At 37.5% G+C, this 5,091-nt stretch overlaps 1 protein-coding gene and 1 long non-coding RNA gene across 2 annotated transcripts in view; both read right to left on the minus strand.

Annotated features, from left to right (window-relative positions):
* LOC107834279 (uncharacterized) overlaps window positions 1-2,228 on the minus strand; it is a 15,836-nt gene extending 13,608 nt beyond the window's left edge. The window contains exon 1 of the long non-coding RNA XR_001660070.1: window positions 2,218-2,228. This is a non-coding gene — a long non-coding RNA (uncharacterized LOC107834279). The remainder of the gene's footprint in view (window positions 1-2,217) is intronic.
* The window catches only part of LOC103129735 (MAM domain-containing glycosylphosphatidylinositol anchor protein 2-like), a gene marked incomplete at its 3' end in the record, with an annotated part of 82,601 nt that overhangs the window by 63,327 nt on the left and 14,183 nt on the right, over window positions 1-5,091 (minus strand). The window lies entirely within an intron of this gene.

Below are 5,091 nucleotides of genomic sequence, written 5' to 3' on the forward strand. Positions count from 1 at the left end.
TAAATGAATGAAAAATTGGTTTAATGAAAAAGCAAAATTACTTATTTAACAAATTTTTTATTTATTTCACTCACTTTCTTCAGTTTTTTATTTATTTTACTCATTTTTTATTTATTTCACCCATTTATTTATTTATTTATTTATTTAATTTTGGCTGAAATGGCTCTCCATACAAATGGACACTTTCAGATAAAAGGTAAAATAATATTGTGCCATGTTTTTGGGTCCATAACTACTACTAAGAAGAAATATATTTTACAGACCATAACAGTAAGGAACTCATCACTTATTTATGTTTTTAATTAGATTTGATTTTATATATTATTTCTTCAATATTATTTTTCATGTCAGTTTTAAAGTCATGATGCTGTTAAGTGACTCCATGACAATTTCAATTTGACTCCTTAGGGTTTGATTAAGAACCAATTTTGTTCTTTGTAATTTCTGTCCAGTAAAACTATTAGGTCTATTGAAAAATGTCATCCATGGTTCTTCTGTCCCATATTCGTATGGCATTGAAAGGATCTGGAACTTTTGTTTCTCCACTGAAAGCTCTGGTTTGCACAGTAAATGCCATGTGGGTGAAATTTTATGGATGATATGTCCCATTCTCCTGAAGGCAGCACAGTGCTGCACTACTAGAACTTGACAGAAACACTGAAGAGGAGTTCTGATTAATATAGTTGCAGTTCTACCCATGTTCTAATGTTGCAGAGCACAATCCTTTTGCAAAGTTTCAAAGTTTAAACTGGTATTTCTACACATCCTATCTGGCCATTTTGTGGAAGATTTAGCAACAAACATCAGGAAATGTCACAGAAGATTATTTTTCCACTCTGATTGGCTGCTGGTAGGCCTACCAATTTTAAGTTGAATGTCCTTTCACTGCATTTTTCTTTAAAAATGATTTTTATTCCCATGGCTGTTTTGTTCTTTGGAAACTAATAATTCACTAATGTGTTTCTCTTTGAATGATTTTTGATGATAAAGACAGAAACTAGACTACAAATCAAGACAGCAACAATAATGATAGTAATATTAATTAATATTAATTATAAAGTAATATTCAGTGCAAGTGGCTTACATCTTCTTTGATGAGTGACAGTGAGGGACCTGAATGGTGGATAGGGGGCACGGACCCTAAAAAGGTTGAGAAACACTGAGACAAATCTGTTTTTTCCAGAACAATTTTAAAAATGTATTTATAAAGATTTTTTATAGAAACTTGTCATTTTAATTTCTAGGTAAGTCAATTCTTCAGCCTGGGTAAACGGAAAGGAGCTAAAATATGTTGCTAATGGTAAATTGTTGATGGAGAGAAGAGTATTTTAGGAAAAATTTAGCTTGCAATCTGAAATCTCACTATAAGTCTGAAATATTTTCATAAGAACTGGCAATAATTGGCCTGGGTTTGACAGAAATAGTAAAAAGTCATTGGCATATGATGATTTCTGTATTTTTTCAAGAGCTGTATCTGAAAACTAGGAAATTTCTGAAGAAATTTAAAAGGGGCCTGCCAAAATGTATGTCAGTTGGAACCCAGCAATCTGATGCTGAAAATTAGTAACAATGCTAAGGTGAAGTAAAATGTAGTCAAAGCATGTGGAGTATCTTTATCATGTTGATTAACATGGAGTTACTCCATTCTGTAGGATAGCATTAGTTATGCAAGCTAAAATTAGGGCAAAATGCTAGGTTAGTTTAAATGCTTTCAATAGCATGTGTGGTATCACCAGGATGTTGATTTACATTGACTTAATCAATTGTGTATGAAAAACATAGCTAATAAATCTAAAATTAACTAAAATACTCATTTTAGGCACAAGGCTAACGTTAACACAAGGGCTATCAGTTGCATATGATGACGTGACAAGGGTTTTGATGCTAAAGATAGGATAAGGTTTATCACTAGCATGTTGACAAACATAAAATTACTGTATTCAGTGTGCTAACATTAATGTACAAGCTAATGATGGACTCTGACCTGAACCTTCAGAGCCACATAGAGACAGCCACAAAGTCGGCCTTTTATCACCTGAAGAACATCTCCAGGATTACAGGACTAATGTCTCAGTGAGATGTAGAGAAACTCATCCGTCAGAGCTTCAGAGCTCTTCAGAGCTTTGTAATTACTGCAACAGTATCTTTACAGGCCCACTAAAAAAACAGACAGCTGCAGCTGATCCAGAACGCTGCTGCTTGCGTTCTCTCTAAAACAGTGTTTCTCAACCCTGGTCCTCAGGCCCCCCTGTCCTGCATGTTTTAGGTATTTCCCTTCTGCCACACACCTGAATTGTATCTCTGGGTCATTAACAGGCTTCTGCAGTACATGGTGGTCATGCAATCATTTGAATCAGCTGTTCTGTAATAGAGGCACATCTAAAACATGCAGAGCAGGGGGGCGGTGAGGACCAGGGTTGAGAAACACTTGTCTAAAACCAGAAAGATAGAGCACATTTATGATGTAAAACACTTTGAGCTGACTTATTACTCAAATGTGCTATACAAATAAACTTGACTGATTGATATAGCTAGTTGAAGTTTTAGTTATTGTTATCCTATTTTACAAACACTCGCATATGTGTTTGGCTGTTTAACTGGACCTTTCAAGGTCGTTATCAAGCTTCCTGTCGGGAAGCGTGATCCTCAGGGTCACCGGATGGAGTAGAGCGAATGACAACTCCCTGGAGAAAAGCTTTTTCTTCACTTGATCATAATCTGTCCTCCAGTTCATCAAGGTGGAACACAAATCTGGGAAAAATATAACTAACTTGCCATCAAGGGTGATGGGACCACTCTCCACCGACAGCTGCGAGGCGATGCGCAGGATTTTATCCCGATCTTGAGAATTGAGCAGCCACATCAGAACGATCATGACTTCTGGTCAGTGGGCAATGATTTTACTTGATTTATTTCTGATTTTCTAGAAGAGAATGGGGCACAGTTGGTAGCACTGTTGCCTTGCAGCAAGAAGGTCCTGGGTTCGATTCCTGGCCCCAGTCTTTCTGCATGGAGATTGCATGTTCTCCCTGTGCGTGTGTGGGTTCTCTCTGGGTACTCCGGCTTCCTCCCACAGTCCAAAAACATGACTGTTAGGTTAATTGGTCTCTAAATTCTCCCTAGGTGTGTGTGTGTGTGTGCATGGTTTTTTGTCCTGTCTATCTCTGTGTTGTATTACGCCTCTCTCCTGAAATGTCTTGCTGGAGATGGGCACCGGCGTGGGGTCGGCAGGGGTTGGTGTAAGAAAATGGATGGAAGAGAATGTGTAAGTCCTCGCCTGCTGGGCTGTGGACGCTATCATGCTGGTTTCCTAGTGGGTGCCATGTTTAAAGGAAATTTAAACATGGCACAACAAACCATTATCAAGAAAGGAAATTTTGTCAACAGGGGCGCCTGCAGGATATTATCAGAGAGTATGCACACTGCACCTGATCCACCAGAACTGCACACACAATAAACAGCTCAGGTAGGGTTCCCTCCACCGCTCTTAGAACTACAAGAAGAGTCAAAAGTCTGCTTATTTATTTTTAGCTAGCTTCTCAACATAGTCACATTACTTTGCAGAAAGAGCACCAATATGCCAAATAAACAAAAGTCAATAACATTTACACTTAGGACATACAGTACATGTGCCACCTTCACAGAGATGTGGGCTACGTACAAGACATTTTGACACAAAATAACTTTTTTCTCTCCACAATTGTTTTAATAATAAAGGTTAAAAAAACAATAATTTTTAATGTAATTTTTGTTTAAAATTTTCAAGGTATGCACAGTGCGTGCAGCTGTTACTGTTTGTCAACATTTGTTTTTAGAATTCCTATCTATTGCTGCAATTCATTCTTATAATGTGTATTATTTGAAAGTAAATATGAAAATCAGTAAAAATCAAATGTTTTTAGGGTTTTGTTTACAGTACAGCATGTTGGAAATAGCAAAGAACATGAATGGAAGACCACTGCAATCCCCACTTGCTGACTGTTATAAACAAATGCTTGTGCTGCTGTCACTGAGTGTCCATCTGTCAGCAGCATCCCAGCTGCCAGCAGCACAATAAGCTCTACTCTCCTGTGACGTGGAGGCCTGTGTACGTCACACATGACCTCTGGGGAAAGGTCATCATGTAAGACTAAATCACAAACATGATATATAGAGTAAGTGCAAAAAAGCATGTGGAAATCTTTTTTTGACGTTCTGCAGAAGTGGGATGGAAATTAGAAGTTACAACAGTTTATACCTCCAACTCCCTGTTTTTCTGTGGCTTCCACATCTCTCCAGTATTATCTGTAGTCCTACAAGGGGCACTTTGGAGCAAGAGGAGGTGTATTATATAATATTCAGTATCTGTTACGTTCATTTAGCTTACCGCACTGACATGCATGCTGAGTCACTTTGAAACAAACTAGGCTTTTCACTGAGCTCTGTGTTTCTGTCTGTTCCACTGAGTTTTCCAATGGAGCCCAGTTGAAGAAAAAGGGAAAAAAATGAAGCTTGGGAAGGGGATTAGGATGCAGCATCTGAGGTTTAGTTAAATATTTAGAAAGCAAATTCCAGTTGTTTCACAATATATATCAGAAAAAAGCATGAAACCCTGCTTTTTTCTGTGTGATTTTGCTAAAGAAAGAGGCTCTGTGGCACTGACCACACTAAGATGAGAAGTGATAATGAAAATTATACATATGATTCACCCCACTGCTTTGATGAGCTGTGTGTATTATTCTTTCAGAGTCACCAAATCCTGGCTGCCTCTCTTATAATGGGATCTCAGTTTATGAATTTGTAGATAAAAATCATGATAATAATTATTGGGTATGCATAGGCATAGGGGACTTATCCAAACTCCATTTTTTAGTCCTTAAGAGGGATCAATCAAATCAATCTAAATTTATTTGTATGGCACAACTCAGCAACAAGGCATGTCAAAGTGCTTTACATCATAAAAACACAAAGTCATGCAACATATAATCAACAATTGAAACATTACATTTAGTCAAGTGCCTTTGTTAAATTCTTAATTATGTTTCAAAAGCAATTCCAAACGTATGGGTTCTTAGTCTAGATTAGCGGTTCTCAACGTGGGCGGTACCGCCC

Source organism: Poecilia formosa, unplaced genomic scaffold, assembly GCF_000485575.1.
Source record: "Poecilia formosa unplaced genomic scaffold, Poecilia_formosa-5.1.2 Scaffold573, whole genome shotgun sequence".
In the NCBI taxonomy this organism is placed as follows: domain Eukaryota; kingdom Metazoa; phylum Chordata; class Actinopteri; order Cyprinodontiformes; family Poeciliidae; genus Poecilia; species Poecilia formosa.